Below are 23,469 nucleotides of genomic sequence, written 5' to 3'. Positions count from 1 at the left end.
ATAAAAATATTTAAAAGAAAGAGTTTGTGAAGAAAATTAAACTAAGAAATTTAATAAAAAAATGCAATTAAAATTGTATCAGTTTGAGGAAACCTAGGGCAAGGAATTCACCACTAACATCGGAACAAGGGTTATTTGTTATGTATTTCATTCTTGAATCATTATGTAAATTGGCTACAAGCCTAATAAGTATTCGAATAAAATTTCACAAAAGTAATTTAGGCATAATCCATCTTTAGTTAGCATGAAATGTCTACCCTAATCTAAGGTGGCAGCACATCGCATCTTCCTTAAGCATGAACTATCTTATTTTTACTTCAATGACCATGAAGAACAGTTGTATAAACGTCATACTTAAAATCACAGAAATTAAATATGAGATGAAATAAAATATTTATTAGGAGCAAAATAAAGTTTATACAACTCCAGAAATAGAAAATTAAAATATAAAACCATTGGCCCTTTGTTAGGGCTGCATCCAGCCCTAGAGAGGAAATCAGCCTTCCATGGAGAATTGCACAGCCGCAGTAGTGGAGAAGGCTTCCATCGCGACCAGCTCTTTTTTCTTTCTTCCTCCGGCGACTCCCATGGAAAACTCCCTCTCAGCACTTCATTTTTTATATGGGAATTTATTCCTGAAATGCTCAAACTGTTATCTCTCCTTCCTGAACTTTGTGGGACTCGGCTTCTCCAGCGAAGAGATCCACCCTGGTGGGGAAGAGGAGGAATTACCTTCTCGATTCACGCTGGGCCTTTTATAGGCTGCAACTCCCTCTAGCTCCTCTGTCCAAGTTGAGATAAAGATGGATCAACGGCTGCCAACTCCCCCTAGCTCCTCCTTCCGAGTGCAGGATAAGGATGAACACGCTATGGGTATCTTGCGGACGGCTGGAACGAGCTGGGAGTAGGTGATGCGGAGAAGATCTCGAAGGTGACGTGGAGATTGGAGCTCTGTTTCGAAGCAGAGGAAGATGTATTTGGACGTTGGGAAGATGATAAGCTGGGAGCTGGTCGCGTTGAAAGAGTCGGCTTGATTCTCGGATGCAAGGGATGTTGCTCATAGCTGAGATGAGGGAAGTCGTTGAGAGGACCTCGGAGGAATGAAATGGCTGGATGGGAGCTGGGATGTTGGGATCTCGGCTGATAACAGGGAGATGAAGCTCAATTGCAGATGATTCGGGAGGATGAAGATGAATACGGAGACATGGAAGTTGAAACAGGGGATTCTTCCGTGGTCAATTAATCCGAATAGGAGGAAGTTTGGATTTGGTTGACAGTTGGGATTTCGAAATTTGCTGGGAGATGGATGGATATTGGCTGCTTGATCCGAACGGGAGAAGAGAAGATCACAATGGGATGAAGCTAATCCAGACGCTGAGTTTGAGCTTATCCGGACTCTGTTTTGAAGCAGGGATTTATCCGAGATGATGGAGTTGGGATCACAGAAGAAGATGCTGCCGTTGGCTTGGGCTTATCCGTGGGATAAGGAGGATCTCAGTTGGTTTGGTGGAACCGTGGAGCTCGGGATGAAGCTTGGGATGGTTCTATTCCGCTGGAAACAGGGAAGCTGGGAGCTGCTGGCAACGGGATCCTCGGATGCGGAGGGGATGAAGCTGGATCACGAAAAAAACTAGGATCTTAATACTTGGTTCCGAAACAAAGGAAGATGTGGAGGGTGCGGCCGAGTCGGGATGCAGGGGATTTAGTTTGTGGACGTGATCCGGAGAAGAGGATAAGCTAGCGGAAGAAGATGAAGATGCTGGGAAGTTTGAACTCTAGGACTTGATTTCAAATGGGAGGAATCACGTAAAGATTGGGAGAAATCCGGAAAAAGGATGGCTTGGTTCAGAAGAGAGAAGACATGTGGATGGGAGGAAATCTGGGAAGAATCCGGGTGAAGAGGAGTATGTAAACGGGATGAAAAAAATTTTCGGGAGAGCGGAATGTCGTGTGAGACTTCATACGTGGACAACTGGGATCAAGCCAAAAGAAGAGGATGCAGTTTGGCTCTGTTTTGAAGCAGGGGGCTAGGACAAGATCCATGCACACATGGAAGAAAGGGACTTGTTTTAATGGTTGAATGCGTGAAAAAATTGAATGCGAATGGCTGAGATGTAATGCAGGGAAATTGGGATGAATGGCTGAATCAAAATCTGAGAGGATCTAATTTGCAGGGTGCGTGCAATTTGGGTTCAGAAATTAATGAATTTGACTTGACCTGCATACATTAGACTCGATCAATAAAAATAATCAAACTTGAATTATTTATAATAATTTATTAAAATGCAATGATGAAGGGGAATGAATTTTTTTATGTTTAAATTTAAAATATATGCATAAAAATAATGACAAGTGCTATGAGTAAGATATTAATTCATCCATTATTTAGCACTTATCAAAGCCCTTCGTCATGTCGTTGATGAGGTTCTTCGACCCCTCCTCAGACCGAGCTTCATCCGATGCAACCATCTCGTTGTGTCGGGCCATCAGGGTCTTATTGTTGAAAACTATCTGTTGCCCAGTAGATACAACCCAAGAGGGGGGGTGAATTGGGTCTTTTAAAGCTTTTCAACTAGTTCTAAACTTTTCAACTAGTTCTAAACTTTTCAACTACTTCTAAACTTTTCAATTAATTAAGCTAAGTTGTATAGATGCACAGTGGAATTTAAACTTAGCAACAGTTTGATTCTAATCTGATCAAGATTAAAACTATTAAACAGCGGACTAATAAACAATTAGTCTAGATTTCCCCAAGCAAGCATTTCAATACAATGAATCTTAATGCAGTTTTATTAAATGAAACTTGATTAAACAATTTGAATATACTTGCAACTAAAGGATGCGCGGATAAGAGTTAAGCAAGCAATTCAATTAGATATTTATCTAAGTAAGTAAGTGAGAAAATTAAACAATAAAAGAAAGCATCACAAACACAACAAACGTATAGTGGTTCAGTGCACCCCAGCACCTACATCCACTTCCCAAGACCTCTTAGAAATTTCACTATAATCCCTCAGATTACAGCCGGTTATTTAAAAGCTCACAACCTAACTTGTTGTTTTCTCGAGATCACAACGAAGTCGGTCGGTTTTCACAAGCTCACCAACTAGAACCACTCGATTGTTTTTCCGGATTCACAATCAAACCCGGTTGGTTTTTTCTGGTTCACCAACCACAACCTTACACCGTTGGTTTTTCCTTTGGCTCACCAACAAACCTTAACTCCTTGATTCAATCCCTTGATTGAATCAAGTTACAAGATATTAGAACAAGAGTTTAAAACAAATACAAGCTTCTTAAACAAGCAGATATAACAATGTAAACAAATAGAGTAAAGAGAAGAAGCCCTCAAACAAGTTTTGTAAATGAAGAAACTCGGCTTATTTTTTACTTGACCCTCTTCTGATTTCGCACGAGGTAGAGGATCACTGAGGCAGCACACAGTTGGAGAGAAAGCCTTGGGATTCATTCAAATGCTCTTCTTCTCTCTCTTTTGCTTTGAATGATCCTTTTGTGCTTTTGGGAGGTTTCTCTTGAAATCTCTTCCCTATGTGTTCTCTCCCACTTCCTTAACTTCTTTCATAGCTCTTTTTTTGATTTTATAGCTTTGGATGGCGTGGGAACAAAGATCTAGCCATTAGAGATAAAAATAGAGCCGTTGGAGTTGAGAAAAAACTAGCCGTTATGCCTCCCAGCGTGCTCGAGTCAACTCGGCTGAAGCAGGAGTCGACTCGTGAATAGGAGTCTGCCGGCACTGTAGCTGGGAGTCGACTCGACTGTAGTTGGAGTCGACTCGAGCACTGTAGCACTGAAAATCAACTCTCTATCTTTTTCTGCGGGAGTCGGCTCGTGAACAGTAGGAGTCGACTCGAGCACTGTTCCTTGAAACTCCAGAGTGCCAGAGTCGACTTGAGGACTGTTCTTTTGAATTTTTTTTTGAATTTGCTACTCCAACTTGAATCCTTTGAACTTGAAACTTGGGCCAACGAAGTGTGGCTTTCTTCCAACTTTTTTTGAGAGCTTTTGAGACCTTCTTGTATTTTTTCAACTTGCTATGTTCCTTGCAAAACAAATTATCTTTCTTCTTGCAACACAAATATTAGTAATTATACTTCAAGATTTTATGATCATCAAAATCAATCTTTGGGTCAGCAATCTCTCCCTTTTTGATGATGGCAAAACTTGAAGTACATGCAATATAAAATAGATTGTGTTTTAGAACTAATGCATAGCTAAGTTGCATGAAGTAGAAAACATGCATATTTAAAACATACTTCATGATAATGTTTTAGATTTAATCAACTTAACATAATCAACACATAAAACATTATGAGCATATACTCAGATATTTCGCCCCCTTTTTGACAACATCAAAAAGGTTGCAAGATAATGAAACATTAAGCACAAAGCAGCAAATGATACTCAAATATTCTTTTTCCTTATTGTACTCTGATTTTCAGTCAATGCATGTCGAATTATTGCAAAAATGAATTATATAACTCAAGGCAATAATGTCAGAATAAGTTTAATTAGCATAGATCAGAGCCAATTAAGATGATTTCAGAGCAAATTATAATGAGAGTACATCGAATGTAATTTCAAAGATAGTTTTCAAATCAAGTATAGGTGGAACCTTTTTCAAGTTAATTCAAGAAGTATCAAGACTGATATTCAAAGAAGGCATGAATGAAAATCTAACCCTTTTTTTTTGAAAGATCTTTAATAACAAGTATGAAAGCTTGTTCATTTAAGATCTTTTGCCTAATATATTAAGTATTTAGCAATATGAGAGCAATTTCATTAATTTTCAGAGTATAAGATCAAAATTAAAAAAAAAATAACATCATGTTGGATCATTAATTCTTAATGGCTTCAAAGTTCTTGTATGATAATAAAAGCATTCGGGCACAAATACCAAAACATGAATTCATGCAATTTATGATATATCTTAGAGCATACATAAAATTCAAAGCTTTGAAAGTTCCTTTAGAGCTCTTTTAAAGACTTTCTTTTATTCCTTTAAAAAGAAGCACATTTTGATACATATAAAAATGAATTGGCACAAAATTGAAGTTCTAAAGAGCAAGCCAATAAGAACTCATTAGTGAATTCCAAAATAGTTTTTCTAATAAAGACAGATAGAATTCGTATTCAAATAATTTTCAGAACAACTGATTTGCCAATTAGGTGCATTTTAAAATCTATAGATCTATCATATGTAGAGCTACTTTTAAATTTGTGTTCACAAGAGATACTCAAGGAAATTCAACATATTATTCTCTCCCTTTTTCATTAAGCTACAGGCTCTTAAGATCAACTGATTGAATTGCAATTTGGTTCATGATTGATGCATAAAATATATTAATCAAATAGTAAGCCTCAAGATGTATTACAGAGATTTTCATATTTAAATTTCAGATATTTATATAATGGAAAGTATTAGGAACACTTCTCATTTAGTATTCTTTCTCTCTTCTTTAGTTATGGATTTATGCGATTAAGTTCCATATGATCTCTCCTCCTGAAACAACCTTTATAGAACTCAACTCAAGGCAAGCAATGGCAACACAAAGAGGTTCATCAAAATCAATCCATAAAACATTTAAGGAATGCATCAAGTGAAAGTGACTTTTGAATAAGATACATAATGCATTTAGATTAAATATCTAAAGCTCCTCCTCAAAATATGTAATCTTCTTTCATCATTCTTTTCTTTTTGTTGAATTTCAGATTTTGATGATAAGCGTGAATAAAACTGAAATTCTATGATATCAAGAATGTAGAGTGATCTAGAATTATTCAAAATTTGTAGCAATCACTCTTTTTAATCTTTCAAGAACAAGTTATGCTTCCTCTTAATCTTTGAGAAAATATTCTGAAATATTAACCAGAAAATAATTCATTTGAAGCTCAATTTCTTTCAAAAGCAATTACATTTTCTTTCTTTTAAGAGTCATTTGAGTGAGCTGAAATGTTTCTAGCTTTAAGATCATTCACTCTTTTAAAAATAGCTTTTTCTTTTAGTGATAGAAGCAACAATCATGCAGAAAGGGATATAGAAGATCATTCAAGTGAATATTCATAGAATTTAATTTCTTACTCATAGATTCACAGCAATATATATATGAAATACAATGAATCTTTTTAATATCAAAATAAAGTCATATATTTAGAAATATTTGTTTGCAATCAAGATTATTGAAAAATACATCATTTAAACTAATTTTAGTACACTTTAAAGATAAGAAATGATATATTTCAGATGCGTATCGGAGCAATCAACCAAGGCATCAAAATTAATTCTATTTTTCTTAAGTTAAGATTTTTATTTAGGAATCATATTGAGTTATTCTTTTGAATGTTGGGACTATTGAAGCATATAACAAAGGTTACAAAGATGTTACGATATAAGCATTTTTAAATTAAGTTTAAGCTTTTATACGAAATCGGATTCTGAACTTCATAAAGATTTTCAAGAAGGCTTTTAAAGTTATAATTTGAGATATGTATCTTCCACATTGTAGCTCATCTTAAATCATTACGATTGAAAATACATATTTCAAACATATTAGAGCATATTCAAAATCTTTGTATTTAATGTTGAGTTTTGGTATGAATTAGAACATTATGTACCAAAGTTAGGCAAGTTGAAGGATAAAACAAAATCAATTCATTTTTCCTAAATAGAGATATCCTTCTCTTCTCCTTTTTACAAATTTATTCAACTTTTAGATTTCAAAAATGATCGTGAACGACAAATCCAAAATTTCTCTTTAATAATACCAAAAAAAATTTATGTAATATTTCAAACATTCAATCAAATTATCCAAGTATGGAGCATTACAAAATATTGAGAACCCATAATTCAAAATATCATGCCACATGCAAAATATATTATGTGTTAAGTCATGCATTAAAATATTAAGAACAAGCATGTCAAGAATCAAAATTAATTCTTTTCAAATAATCTTTCCCTATTTAAATATAATTTTGCACTGATTTCATCCTTAAGGTGTGTTTTCAAATGATTAAAACTTGACTTGATTCTTCTTATATACTTTCATTTACTTTGTCATTCATTTTTTATTTTTTTTTGAATTTTTTTTCTTAACCAATTAATGAACATTTTGATTTTATTTTTCGTTTTTACTTTCTTATGCTCTATACTCTATTTGCTTTCTATCCAGTGGAGTTGGAAGGGGCACGAGGTACTACCACTAGCCTCCCTCTTGTGCCGCCCCTAATATACCCTACACCGAATAGTTAGATCAAATAGTGCTGGATACTACCACTAGCCTCCTCATTGGCACCATCCCTATGATGAGCAATATAGAAAGGTTAAAATGTTCACTTCAAACTCTCCCTATTTAAGTGTAATTAATTACGAATTTTATCCATTTCTAAAGAATGCTCATACAAGTCTCACAAATGTGCTGAATATATTATGCTTGTTTTGCTTTTTCTTAAGATTGGAGTATTTGCCTTTACTTAGATTTTACTTTTCTTGAATAATGTTCATTTTTTTTTTCTTTATCTCTCTCTCTTTTTATTATTCTCAAGTAATTTATATGAAAGAGCAGAATAAAGAAATAATCTTATGTATCATATAGATGTATATCATGCAAACAACATTTTCATTATGCTCAAGGATTCATAGCTTCTCACAAGTTATTTTAAATCAAAATTTTAAGCATAAACTTGTGTATTTCATGGTTATGACATAGGCAAAGATATATTTTAGTTTGGGCAAACTATGAAACAATTTCTAAAAGTATAAGTCAATCAATACATATATAGACATGATATCAAGAAATTAATAATTAAAGACTTTAATCATGCCATAATAAGATTTAAGTTATTGACTTTGCTCAGCTAATTTATGAGAGAGGCATCTAAAATTACCGATTCATTCTGCATTCTTCAAGTCAAATACCTACTAGATTTCTTATGTGTAAACTTTTGGCTGAAGAAGGTCCCCTTTCTTGTTTACATATGAATGTTTATTGTATCTTATGTGGAGGTGTCTTTCAAGTTGAAATCTCTCATTTTCTTACTTAAGGATCATGCATTATTAACAAAATCTTTTTTTCTTTCTTGAAGGAAAGTCATTAGTTTCTTCAAGATACAAAATATTCATACAACATATTTCTTAACTAGATGACTCAACATAAGATATGACAATAATTGAATGTTGAGTCACTTTACTTAAGAGATTGCCTAAATATAAGCAAGCACATGTCACTTGAACTAAAGAGATAGTTTCATTAACCAAGATGGTTCAAGAACAAACATGTGAGACAATAGAAAGCTTCATCAAGGTCAAATCAATTTCTTGTTTTCAGAATCAATTTAGCTTAGATTCTATTTGCTTAAGATAACTATCAATAAGACATGCTAGCTAAGTTTTAATCAAATTATCTTAAACAGTTGTTTCTATCAAAATTCAGATTATGATTCATTTATTATCAATAAAATATAATTCATTAGAGTTAGATTGAAGTCTTGCACAAGGGCACATAATGAGCATACAATCTGGTCTATTAGTTGTGTGATAAAATAATTATTCTATCATGCTTCAATACAGCTTTAAAACAATAGATTTACCTTGCTCATCCTTTTCAAATTCCACAAGATGGGATCATAGACATACCTTCTTCATGCCAATCTTTTATAAGAGTTTTCTTGTGGACTAACTTTGGTCAATGAAGATCCCCTTTCTTGTTTGTCTTAATTTGGAGTTCGAGAGAAAATATTAATTCATTCATCATATATATTTTAAACTCACCTTGCATGAGCTTAGTAAAATCTTCATATAAATCTTCATTAGTAGAACCAAAAATGATGTCCTCAATGTATACTTTGAGCAAATAAGATATCACAAATTTTTTTTTTTAATGCATAGATTTATCACTATTACTTTCTATCAAAAAAGTTACTCAAGCTTTTATATCATGCTTTTGGTGCTTGTTCCAAATCACATATTGCTTTATTATATTTGTAATGAGTGTTTTTAAATAAGATGGTTATTTTACATAGATCTTTTTTAATGAAATAACCACATAGGAGTGTATTCTACACATTCATTTGACAGAACATAAAGCTCATAAAGCAAACAAATGATAATGATGATCTTTACTTCAAATCATGCAAAAATTTCATCAAGATCTATTTTATCTTTTCTTGATTGAATCTTTTAGTAGTCACCAATTTTTCTTCATTAAGTGCATTTCTGAAAAACTCAATTTGGTTCTAATTATTAACAAGTTTTCAGATTTTATCGGTAAGATTTCAAATTCTATCTCTTTTCAAAAATGATTTAGTTTAACTTGACCAATTATAATCTTGTTCATTCTTCTTAAGGTGTTTTAGTTTCAGATTGTTATATGTAAGTGTTGCCCAGAGATGGTCACCCAAGAGGGGGGTGAATTGGGTGTTTTAAAACTTTTCGCCTAATTAAAAATAAAACACACAAATATATGCACTAAAGTAAAGAAGGAGGAATGAGAAAGGTCAATCGCAAACACAAGGTTTTATAGTGGTTCGGAGCTTCCACTGCTCCTACATCCACTCCCCAAATCACCTTTGGGAATTTCCACTATAATCCAAGATTGCAGTACGGTAGTTTTGTGAGTTCACTACCTAACTCGTTGTTTTACACCGGGCTCACAACAAACCCTAACACCCCCAATTTCACTTAGGCTTGGGACGCCTTTCCCTTGTTCCAAGTCCCTTGACTGGAACAAGCACCACAATGAAAGAGTTTACACAGAAAAGAAAAGCTCTAGAAAAGCAAATATGGCAATGATGAACAATAGAACCCGGAAGAATCTTTTTGCCGTTGGAAGCGTGGGAAATGGTGATTCTTCCGATGTGGATCGCGTAGATTTGAGTGTGAGCTTTGAATGCACGAGTGGAAGAGAGTGGTTGAGCTTGAAATCACTTGGGAAGCTTGAAAGCACTTGATTTCTTCACTTGAATGCACTCACTCCCTTGAACTTTTCTTTCTTACTTCTCTCTTGAATGATCTAGCTTTGGGTTGGTAAAGAGTTGTTGAGAAGCACTTAAGAGGTCCCTTTTATAGCCCAAAAAGCAAATATAGCCGTTAGAGACAAAGTAAAAAGGATTTGAAATTCAAACCAAACCTGAAAAGCTGTCAGTCGCGTCCCAGGCGCTCCGGGGACGTCTCCGCTTCAACGAGAGACGTCTCGGCTACAAGATTTTACTTTTTACGTTGTCTGGGGTCGACTCGGCACTTTACGGGGACGACTCTGCTTGTTTGCACTTTTTGAATGGGGTCGACTCCGCTGTCTCGGGGTCGACTCCGCTTCTTTATCTCCGAAAAACATGTCCTCTGGAATTCCCTGAGAGAGCCGACTCCGCTCTTTCAGGGGACGTCTCCGCTGCCTTATCACCGAAAAAATCATTCTCTGAAAAACCCTGAGAGAGCCGTCTCCGCTATCTTGGGGACGACTCGGGAAGTCTCCTTTTTACTTGTGGGGACGACTCTGCTTGCGGTGGGGACGTCTCGCGCATATCTCTTGAAAACTGCCTTTCTGCCGCCACTGAGAGAGTCGACTTCGCTACTGAGAGAGTCGACTCCGCTATCGTGGGGACGACTCGGCAGGTGCCGGGGACGTCTCCAAGTGTGCCAGTTCTTCCTGTTTGTGCCAGAGACGTCTCTGAGACTATCAGGAGACGTCTCGGCTGTCCCTGAACTTTTTCTTTCATCTCAAAAAATTCTTCAATAAATTCATAAAAATTATGGGAACTTGCCTAGACATTTCTTAACAATATTCTTAATAAAACACATGAATTTCTCAATTAAATTGTTAAGATAAATGGAATTATACTCTAGTGTTTTGTATTCATCAAAATCCATTAGGGGGTCAACAATCTTCCCCTTTTTGATGATGACAAAACACTGAGTATATGCAAAATTCGAAATTTAAACATATACACAGTATTTGCTCAGATGTACAGGTATAAAGATAATTGAAAGCTAAGTTCTTTTTGACTCCCCCTTTCTTTTCCAGAAGGGCAATTATCTTAAAGCCAATATTCTTCAATTTTATCTCTTCTAATTCAACTTTTAAGCATGAATTTTGTATTTTGCATTCCAATGTATCCATATTGGTTCTACTCCCCTTATCCATATTGGTTCTATGGTTCTACTCCCCCTTTTTGTCATCAACAATGAAGGGGACAAATTATCCTTAGGTGCTTAAAACTCAATTCATAGTAGAATTCAGCATATTATAATTAACCACTCAAGGATATTCAAGTTATCTTTATTAAAGAGTTCAGCATTCATTTTACTCCCCCTCTGATATTCAGGTTGTGCTCCCCCTGTTTCATATGCTTTGATAAGTTGTGCCAAATTTGAATACTTAATGTATGTTATGAGATTCTTATGACACATCAAGAGGCACATTCACATTTATATATACAGAGTTGGAAATGTACACAGGGTTGCAAAAGAAATTGTATGTCATTCATATGTCATTGTAAATCTTCGAAGTCAGTACATAGTCAAAAGAAGAAATCATTACAAGTATTGATTTCTAATACAAAAAGTGTTTCAGAATAGCCTAGGGTTTACAAAAAGAAGAGCCTACAAAATGTCCCTCATCGGCGACGTTGCTCATGAGCCCTACCAGCTGCATTTTGTTCATAAACCTTACAAGCTGCATCTATGAATGCATTGATGGAATCCATGAGGGTCTTAAATTGATCTCCCTGTGACTTGTGGAAACCTGCCACAAGTGCTTCAAACTCTATGGTTGCCATTTCAATTCTTCCTCTGAGTTGGGCAACCAAGGTGCCCACGTTGCCATCTGGTTTTGTCAGCTCTTTGAGACTCTTGGAAATACTCCTCAAGCTGTCCTTGAGCTCTATTGATCTGATGGTTTGGGTGGCACCCACACCAATTATTTCTTGTGTTGTAGCTTCAATTTGACTTCTAATATCCTTCATCTCTTGTAGAAGCCCTTCATGTGAAGCTCTGATGGGGGCCAACTCTGTAGAGATCATGGATCTCATCTCCTCCCTCATCTGCTGGCAAATGGCAGATGCTAAGGTGCGCATCTGATCCTCTGACAGGAAGGAGGGCCCGCTAACTGGAGGAGGTGGTGGCATGGATGTGGAAGGTCCAGCTGAGCTGGAGGGTATATCAGGAATATCCAAGTGGCTAGGTGGAGGAGAGTGATGATCAGACTCATGATGTGGGTTCTCGGGCTCTAGGATTTGGGTTTTTCTCTTTGGTACCTTGACCCACGACCCATCTATCTTATGAAATTCCATTCTTCTCATTGTGCCCTCATTGTAATAGTCGGTGTTTCTCAAGGGCTTTGCAGGTTCATTTGTTGGAATGGGAACTTTGAAGTGTTTGAAAACTAAGGTAAAGATCATGCCATAGGGTATACTAAACCTAGAATACCTATGACATAGGGCAATGTAGTTTAGCATGAGTCTAGGGAGGTTTAGAGGGATCCCTAGTAGGATATGATGCATAATAGCTAAGTCTCGCTCCGAAACAAAATCGAAGCGACCGGTTTTAGGAAATAGGACCCGGTTGACAATACTTAAGAGAAGTCTCATTTCTGCATTTAGGTCCTGGGAATTGACAACATCAAGAGGGCCGCAGTCCTCTCTTCCTAAAAGTAAATTTAGGGCTAACTCCCTTTGGGGATGTGAGGTTGGAGCCTCACCGTCCTTAGGGATTTGTAAGACAGTGGATAGGACATCTTCATTGACTTCTACTAATGTCTCTTGGACATATGCAGTGTACCCTAGGTCCCCTAAGGCCATATTGCTAAAAAGTTCTCTAACTAGGCCGGGGTAGGTCGAGGTATTGAGGGTACAAAAGTGCTCCCACCCTTGGGCTCGGAGTCTCTCTCCAATAGAGAACCCCTCATGATCTAAAAATGAGAAATCTATGTACCTTCCGGTCGTGACTGTGCGATTTGCACAGGAAATAGTCGTGGTTGGCGGAGCAACCGGAGGAGACGGCGCGGAGGGTTCTTCTCGCCGTTCCTCACCGTCGGCCGCTGCCCTAGGTCGCCTTCCATGGGTCGTCCTAGCCTTCTTTGGTGCCATGGATGCTAGGGTTTGTGATGGAGAGCAAACGGAGGCTAGGGTTTGAGGTGGAGAGCAAATGGAGGCTAGGGTTTTTCGTTTTGGTCGGGGATGAAGGAGAAAGCTCGGGTCGGCTCGAGCTATTTCGACCTATTTTAAAAGCCCTCATTCGGTCCCCGAGATGTCTCCGCGACTAAGGCGAGACGTCTCCCCTGGGGGGACGTCTCTGCGATTTGCCAGAGACGTCTCTGGCACTGAAAAATTTCAGACTAAATTCTATCTTCTCCCAATTTTTGTTTAATCACCCTAATCAACATGATCTCTTTTGATAAACTTAGAGTGAATTTGTTTGTGATCCTCCCCCTTAATGATACATCCTATAATAATTTGATAATGATTTTTGAATTATTAATATTGAAATGAGGAATGTTTGACCAAATTTCGAATACCTATGAAATAGGCTCTGAAAATATCTTCATGAAGAGTCCAAGGGAGGGTAACCATCCTCCGGAAAGTCAAACAGTTCGTCATTTAGCTTAGATGAATTCATGTTTTCACTTATGTTTACCTTGAGGTTGATTACTAGTTTGCGCAGCAAAACAATGCAATACAAGTTCAATTCATTTGCTAGGATCATACAAGCTCAAAGCATTCCTTAAGAAGTTGAATCTATCTTTACAAAGGGGCTTTGTAAAGATATCAGCCAATTGATTTTCAGTGCATACATATTCAATCATCACATCATTTTTCAGCACATGATCCCTAATAAAATGATGCCTAATCTCTATATGCTTTGACTTAGAGTGTTGGACAGGATTCTTTGTTAAATTAATTGCACTTGTATTATCACACTTAATTGGTATATTATCCATTTTGATACCGAAGTCTTCAAGTTGTTGCTTAATCCAAAGAACTTGAGCACAACAGCTTCCAGCTGCAATGTACTCAGCCTCAGCTGTGGACAAGGCAACTGAATTTTGTTTCTTGCTAAACCAAGAAACCAAATTGGCACCCAAGAATTGACATGTGCCACTTGTGCTTTTTCTGTCGAGTTTGCACCCGGCAAAATCAGCATCGGAATAAGCAATTAAATTTATGTCAGATTGTTTAGAATACCATAAGCCTACATTAGATGTCCCTACTAGATATCTAAAAATTCTCTTAACAGCTTGCAAGTGTGATTCCTTAGGACATGCTTGGTATCTAGCACACATACAAACACTGAATAATATATCTGGTCTACTAGCAGTAAGGTAAAGTAGAGAGCCTATCATACCTCTGTACAATTTGCAGTCTATACTTTTACCTTTTTCATCTTTGTCAAGCTTGCAACTTGAGCCCATGGGTGTGCTGATTTCCTTTGCATCCTTCATCTTGAATTTTTCCAACATTTTCTTGATGTATTTGGACTGACTGATGAAGATGCCCTCCTCTGATTGTTTTATTTGTAGCCCAAGGAAGAAGTTGAGCTCACCCATCATGCTCATTTCAAATTCTCCCTGCATAAGCTTGGCAAACTCTTGACAAAGACTATCATTAGTAGCACCAAAAATTATATCATCCACATAAATTTGTACAAGCAATAAGTCATTTTCTTTTCTTTTAATAAAGAGGGTTTTGTCTACATTTTCTCTCTTAAATTTGTTTTCAATTAGGAAATTACTTAATCTTTCATACCATGCCCTAGGGGCTTGCTTAAGGCCATACAATGCTTTATGCAATTTATACACATAATCTGGATGTAAGTGATTTTCAAAACCTGGAGGTTGTCCTACATAAACTTCCTCCATTATATAACCATTTAAAAATGCACTTTTTACATCCATTTGATAGAGTTTAAAATCCATGAAGCATGCATATGCTAAAAGTAGTCTAATAGCCTCTAACCTAGCAACAGGAGCAAAAGTTTCATCAAAATCTATTCCTTCCTCCTGATTATATCCTTTGGCCACTAGCCTAGCTTTGTTTCTTATTACTATTCCATCTTCATCTAGTTTATTTCTATACACCCACTTGGTGCCTATAATTGAAACATTGGGGGGTCTTTTCATTAGAGTCCAAACTTCATTTCTTTCGAATTGGTTTAATTCCTCTTGCATAGCATTCATCCAATTATCATCTTTTTCAGCTTCTTCTAGTGATTTAGGCTCTATTTGTGAAACGAAAGCAAGATAATTACTAGTGTTTCTTAAAGAGGATCTAGTTCTTATACCTTGTGAAGGATCACCAAGGATTAGATCCTTTGGATGACCATGTGCATACCTCCATTCTTTAGGAAGATCTTGATTTCTTGATGGAGGTTGATCTTCTTCATCTCGCTGATTTGTATCTTCTTTGATCTCATCCTCATGTTGTTTGTCTTGAGTGGAGAGTTCCTTCATTTGGTCTTCAAGTATACCTACATCACCATCTTCTTCTTTTCTAGAAGAATCTCCATTAGTTTCATCAAAAACAACATGAATGGATTCTTCAACAACGAGAGTTCTCTTGTTGAAGACCCTGTATGCTCTACTAGATGAGGAATAACCTAAGAAGATCCCCTCATCTGATTTAGCACTAAATTTACTTAGATTGTCCTTTCCATTGTTCAAAATAAAGCATCGACAACCGAAAACATGAAAATAACTTATATTTGGTTTCTTACTTTTTATCAACTCATAAGGTGTTTTCTTTAAGATGGATCTAACTAAAGCACGATTTAAGATATAACATGAGGTATTTATTGCTTCAGCCCAAAAATACTTTGGTAGATCCGATTCGCACAACATGGTACGAGCCATATCTGCTAGTGTGCGATTCTTCCTTTCTACCACCCCATTTTGTTGGGGTGTCCTAGGTGCCGAGAAATTGTGATTGATACCATTTTCGTCACAAAACTTTTCAAAGTGCTGATTTTCAAACTCGGTACCATGATCACTCCTAATTGCTTTTAGTTTAAGATTGAGTTCATTCGAAATCCTATTATAAAACTTGATAAAAGCGGAAAAGGACTCATCTTTGTGTGCAAGAAATGAAACCCATGTAAAACGTGAAAAATCATCAACAATTACAAGACCAAATTTCTTACCCCCTAGACTAGCAGTTCTAGTGGGTCCAAACAAATCTATGTGAATTAGTTCTAAAGGTTTTGTTGTTGAGACTACGTTCTTAGACTTGAAGGAACTTCTTGTTTGTTTTCCTAATTGACATGCAGCGCAAATTTTATTCTTCTCAAAATCTATTTTTGGTAGTCCTTTGACTAGATCTTTTGTAATTAATTTGGAGATTAAGTCCATGCTAGCATGCCCTAACCTACGATGCCATAACCAACTAGTCTCATTGACTTTGGGATTCATGGCTACAAGACATTGGCCATTCTTCATGGTGAGATCATCAAGATCTACCATGTAAACATTTCCATGCCTATGTCCTGTGAGTATGATCTCATTGTCAAATGGACTACTAATTATGCATAGTGATGATTCAAATGATACTTTAAAGCCCTTGTCACAAAATTGACTTATACTTAACAAATTATGTTTTAGTCCATTAACTAACAATACATTATCAATAAATGAGGAGGGTGATATGGAGATTTTACCAACACCAATAATTCGGCCTTTAGCATTGTCTCCAAATGTGACTACTCCTCCTTCTTTTGATTCCAAGGTGACGAAGAGACTCTTGTCACCGGTCATATGCCTTGAGCAACCACTATCAAGATACCACATTCTCTTTTTATTTCCGGCTGCAAGGCATACCTGCAAAATGATCATGTGAAGCTCTTAGGTACCCAAGTTTTCTTAGGTCCTTCGTGGTTAGTGTAGTTGGTTCCCTTAGGCACCCATACTTTAGTTATGTTTTTAGCTTTTACAAATGTACTCTTGTTAGTTTGGATTTTTCTTTGAATGCAAGAGTAGGCTTTATGTCCTTTCTTTTCACAAAGAAAGCATATTGGTTTTTCAGTTTTTACGTCTTTTGCTTTTACAAAGAAATTCTTTAGATACTTTTGTTGCTTATTAGTTTTATATCCTAATCCGGCTTTATTGAAAACAGCTCTTTGATTTGAAAGAATAAGATTTAATTTTTCAGAGCTTTGTGTGAATTTTTCAACAATTGGTTTGTACTTATGTACCTCATTCTCAAGATTCAAATTTTCTTTAACTAGTTCTTCCATATCTTTTTTAAGAGATTCAACAGTTTGTGCAAGTGAGGTATTATTATCGAGTAGGGATTTTACTTTTAGATTTAATTCCTTAATTAGTGTTTTTGCCTTTTCATTTTCAATGCTCAGTTTTGAATTTTTGATTTCTAGGTTAGTAGTGTTAATATTTTTAACGCTCTCCTTTTCAATTAATAGATTTTCAATATTTTCCTTTAGTTTTTGATTGGAGGCTTTTAATTCTTTATTCTTTGCTCCTAACATACTACAATCACCCATAAGTTCTTGAAAAGCTTCATATAATTCTTCTAAAGTAAAATTTATGGTTGGGTTTTGACATACCTTGTCGTCTTCGAACGCCATGAAGCATAGATTGGCGGTCTCTTCCTTCTCTTTCTCGGAGGATGATGTGTCACTATCATCCCATGTTGCCTTCAATGCCTTCTTCTTCTTCTTTCCAAAATACTTCTTTTGTTGAGGGCATTCGGAACGAATGTGTCCCGGTCTCTTGCAATCATAGCATATGATTGGGTCTCTTTCTTTTTCTTTTTCTTTTTTCCAATCATTTCTCCCTCCAAACTTTTTCCTTGGAAAGGGTTTCTTTTTCCTCATGAATTTTTTAAACTTCCTAACTATCAAACCCAAGTCCTCGTCCTCACTTTCTTCCTCACTCTCACTACTTTCCTCTTCACACATACTCGAGGTAGCCTTGAGTGCAATCGTTTTCTTCTTTGGCAAGTCATCCTCATGTTGCTTCATAGTGAGCTCATGCGTCATCAATGAGCCCAAAAGTTGTTCTAGCCCCAAGGTGTTGAGGTCCTTGGCTTCTACGATCGCCGTGACCTTTGCTTCCCATGCTTTTGGCAAAGACCTGAGAATTTTACTCACAAGTTCCGGGTTAGTATAAGATTTACCCAAGCTCTTTAGACCATTAATAATATCAGTAAAACGTGTAAACATGCATGTGATGGTTTCATTAGGTTCCATCTTAAACAATTCATATTTGTGAACTAGAATGTTCACTTTGGACTCTTTAACTTGATTTGTACCCTCGTGGGTAACTTCAAGCCTATCCCATATTTCCTTAGCGGAAGTACATGTGGAGACTCTATTAAACTCATTTACATCTAAAGAACAAAATAATGAGTTCATGGCTCTAGAATTGAGTTGAGCCATCCTATCATCATTCTCATCCCAATCCTCCTCAGGTTTGGGAACTCGAATGCCATTGACCACGTGTGATGGTTCTTGTGGTCCCTTGACTATAACCCTCCACAAGGCATAGTCTTGTGCTTGAATGAAGATTCTCATTCTAGTCTTTCAATAGGTATAATTTGTCCCATTGAAGAGTGGAGGTCTATTGGTTGCTTGCCCCTCGGCAGGAACATTGTTAAAGGGTGTTGCCATCTAGATCTTTGGCTAAGACGGTTAGGTCTTTCAAGAAATACACAGAGCACCTGCTCTGATACCACTTGTTGCCCAGAGATGGTCACCCAAGAGGGGGGTGAATTGGGTGTTTTAAAACTTTTCGCCTAATTAAAAATAAAACACACAAATATATGCACTAAAGTAAAGAAGGAGGAATGAGAAAGGTCAATCGCAAACACAAGGTTTTATAGTGGTTCGGAGCTTCCACTGCTCCTACATCCACTCTCCAAATCACCTTTGGGAATTTCCACTATAATCCAAGATTACAGTACGGTAGTTTTGCGAGTTCACTACCTAACTCGTTGTTTTACACCGGGCTCACAACAAACCCTAACACCCCCAATTTTACTTAGGCTTGGGACGCCTTTCCCTTGTTCCAAGTCCCTTGACTGGAACAAGCACCACAATGAAAGAGTTTACACAGAAAAGAAAAGCTCTAGAAAAGCAAATATGGCAATGATGAACAATAGAACCCGGAAGAATCTTTTTACCGTTGGAAGCGTGGGAATGGTGATTCTTCCGATGTGGATCGCGTAGATTTGAGTGTGAGCTTTGAATGCACGAGTGGAAGAGAGTGGTTGAGCTTGAAATCACTTGGGAAGCTTGAAAGCACTTGATTTCTTCACTTGAATGCACTCACTCCCTTGAACTTTTCTTTCTTACTTCTCTCTTGAATGATCTAGCTTTGGGTTGGTAAAGAGTTGTTGAGAAGCACTTAAGAGGTCCCTTTTATAGCCCAAAAAGCAAATATAGCCGTTAGAGACAAAGTAAAAAGGATTTGAAATTCAAACCAAATCTGAAAAGCTGTCAGTCGCGTCCCAGGCGCTCCGGGGACGTCTCCGCTTCAACGAGAGACGTCTCGGCTACAAGATTTTACTTTTTACGTTATCTGGGGTCGACTCGGCACTTTACGGGGACGACTCTGCTTGTTTGCACTTTTTGAATGGGGACGACTCCGCTGTCTCGGGGTCGACTCCGCTTCTTTATCTCCGAAAAACATGTCCTCTGGAATTCCCTGAGAGAGCCGACTCCGCTCTTTCAGGGGACGTCTCCGCTGCCTTATCACCGAAAAAATCATTCTCTGAAAAACCCTGAGAGAGCCGTCTCCGCTATCTTGGGGACGACTCGGGAAGTCTCCTTTTTACTTGTGGGGACGACTCTGCTTGCGGTGGGGACGTCTCGCGCATATCTCTTGAAAACTGCCTTTCTGCCGCCACTGAGAGAGTCGACTCCGCTACTGAGAGAGTCGACTCCGCTATCGTGGGGACGACTCGGCAGGTGCTGGGGACGTCTCCAAGTGTGCCAGTTCTTCCTGTTTGTGCCAGAGACGTCTCTGAGACTATCAGGAGACGTCTCGGCTGTCCCTGAACTTTTTCTTTCATCTCAAAAAATTCTTCAATAAATTCATAAAAATTATGGGAACTTGCCTAGACATTTCTTAACAATATTCTTAATAAAACACATGAATTTCTCAATTAAATTGTTAAGATAAATGGAATTATACTCTAGTGTTTTGTATTCATCAAAATCCATTAGGGGGTCAACAGTAAGCAAAAAGATTAACCATATACATATATATAATCTGATTTTAGTGACTTGATGAAAGATCATTAGTCTCATAAAGAATAAAATGAATTGATATTTCTACAACTAGGATTTTTTCATTGAAAATTGTATATGCATTGCTTGATGAATGATACCCAAAGATAGGAGTATCTTTATCAGATTTGTTATTATTTTCATAAGAACATATCCAGCATAACATGTACGACTGAAAAATATGAAAGATATGCAATAGTTCATTTTCTATTTTTCAGAAGATCAAAAGGAGTTTTCATCAAAAATAGATCTAACATAAACCATATGTATGACAAGCAGTGATGACAGCCTTTTTTTTTAAAAAAATGACTATCATACAACATTGTATTTTTCATTTCTTCAAGGATTCTATTAACCCTATTTTACTTATGGTGTCCTTGGTGCAGAAACAATTGTATTCAATATTATTTTCTATGCAAACCTTATCAGAATTTTGGTTTTCAACACTGTGTCATGATACTCTTTATCTTCACAGTTTGGAAATCTTTTTCATTTGAAACACTTTTACAAGATTTAGCAAATACAAAAAATACTTCAATTTTATTTATCAAAAACAAATCCAATGTAAGCTTTTGAAAACTTAGTGATGGAAACAAGATTTTTAGATTTAGAAATTGATTTTTGTTTGTTTCCTTAGTTAACATACATAGCAAACTTTGACTTGCAGAAGATAATCTAAGTAAAGCAATGACAAGATCTTTTGAAATTAGTTTCATACTAGCATAAGTTAATTTTATACGTCAAAAAAAAAATTCTTTGATCTTAGTATTTATTATGCAGATTTTTTAAGAGCATATCAAGTACATATTCTTATGTCTATGATCAATAGAAGATAATGCCATGGATAAGAACTCTCAATCAAGTATATAGAAAATTCATAGAGTTATTTTGGAAGAATTGATTTACCAAATTATCTATTTATAAGTAAAGCATAATATAGAAAGATGCAGTGATTTGGATATATTTTTTTTTCATACCAAAAATATCACTTATATCACAAAAAAAAGATTAATACTTGCAAGTTATATTTTAATCAACTAATAAAACAATTTTAGTATGAGAGGATGCAAGAATTACTAATTTCATTATTTCTTGTATTTTAGTCACTCTTCTTAATTATATTTTAAGTTTTATTCTTTAACACGTGTCTAGAGCACCCATTGTCCGGATAACATCTTTCATTGGAACCTTGGGTAGCTAGACACACCTGCTGAAAAATAATTAGATTTTCAACTTAGAAACCCAAGCTCTTTTGGGTTCTTGCAGGTTAGCTATAATTGTTCCTTTTGGAATCCATATTTATTTAATATTAATAGCTTTACCATTTAATTTATGTGTATTAGAACTATAAGTAAAGTTATTATACCCATTCTTTTCATATTTGAAATAAGTTATCTTATTTGATGGTTTGCTCAGTGAATTGATAATCTTTTTCTCTAGGAATTTTTTGTTAAGCAAGGGAGTCAAGCCAAATTTGGATTTATCAAAAACAACATGTTGATTTTCAAACATCATTTTTAATTTTTCTAAACTTACAGTGAATTTGTTAATAAGAGATTTCAGTTGGTCAACTTCTTCACTTAAGTTTTGGTTTGCTTTAATTAAGCTATGATTTTTCTGAATCAATTCTTCTGAATTTAACCATAAGCTTTCATTTTCAGAATTTAGTTTGTCTTGTATTTCAGCAATAGAATTTTTTTCTTTTGAAATTTCCAGATTTAGCTTTTTAAGATTTTTATTTTTCATAGCTAATTTTCTACATTCACCATACAAATCATGAAAAGCATTTAATAGTTCATTATAAGAATATTCTTCATGAAATTCATTTGGTGTAAGATTAGATTCAGATTTTACCTTATCTTCTTGTGCCATAAAGCACAAGTTAGTTACCTCTTGTAGTTCTTTAGAGCTAATATCATCATTGTTGCCCCTAACTTTCATTTTCTTGCTTGACTCTTCCTTGGTCAAGGTTTTCTTGCTTTTTATCTCTTTCTTCCTTTCTTCTTGCTTCCTCTTCTTCTTTGTCTTTAGGAAGCTTTTGAATTTTTCGGTGTTTGGGAATGGATCCTTGTTTTCATCACTGAATTCTTTATTTGTTGTTCTTTCTTCCTGATTGGGAGATTCCACATCTTTTTCTGCAGTCTCACAGTTAGTATGTAATTGAAGCACATGTGAGCTAATCTGGGATTTATCATAAATATTTTTTAAGATATCCCAGATTTCTTTAACAAATAAGCATGCAGAAATCTTATTAAATATAGTTTCATGGATAGCACAATATAGTATGTTCATAGCATTAGCATTCAATTGTGCTAAGTCTTTTTCATTAACAGCTTGAGAGAGTGTGTGAAGGTCATTTATTACGATATTCCATAAATCACAGTTTTGTGATTGAATGAAAATGCGCATGCGTGCTTTCCAATGTGTGTAGTTTATGCCATTAAATAGTGGAGGTCTATCAATTAATTGTCCCTCTCCTAGAAAATTATCTATTTGAGTTGTCATGATCTTTGGCTCTTGATCGTGAGATCAACAATTAACCTTAGAGCACCTGCTTTGATACCACTTGTTGCCCAGTAGATACAACCCAAGAGGGGGGGTGAATTGGGTCTTTTAAAATTTTTCAACTACTTCTAAACTTTTCAATTAATTAAGCTAAGTTGTATAGATGCACAGTGGAATTTAATCTTAGCAACAGTTTGATTCTAATCTTATCAAGATTAAAACTATTAAACAGCGAACTCAATAAACAATTAGTCTAGATTTTCCAAAGCAAGCATTTTAATACAATGAATTTTAATGCAGTTTTATTAAATGAAACTTGATTAAACAATTTGAATATACTTGCAACTAAAGGATGCACGGATAAGAGTTAAGCAAGCAATTCAATTAGATATTTATCTAAGGAAGTAAGTGAGAAATTACCCAATGAAAGAAAGCATCACAAACACAACAAATGTGTTGTGGTTCGATGCATCCCACCACCTACATCCACTTCCCAAGACCTCTTGAGAATTTCACTATAATTTCTCAGATTACAGTCGATTGTTTTACAAGCTCACAACCTAACTTGTTGTTTTCTCGAGATCACAACGAATCGGTCGGTTTTCACAGGCTCACCGACTAGAACCACTCGATTGTTTTTCCAGATTTATAATCAAACACAGCTGGTTTTTTCCGGTTCACCAACCACAACTTTACACCGTTGGTTTTTTCTTTAGCTCACC

This window comes from Phoenix dactylifera, chromosome 4 (genome assembly GCF_009389715.1).
Source record: "Phoenix dactylifera cultivar Barhee BC4 chromosome 4, palm_55x_up_171113_PBpolish2nd_filt_p, whole genome shotgun sequence".
Taxonomy (NCBI): Eukaryota; Viridiplantae; Streptophyta; class Magnoliopsida; order Arecales; family Arecaceae; genus Phoenix; species Phoenix dactylifera.
This window is presented reverse-complemented; position numbering follows the sequence as displayed.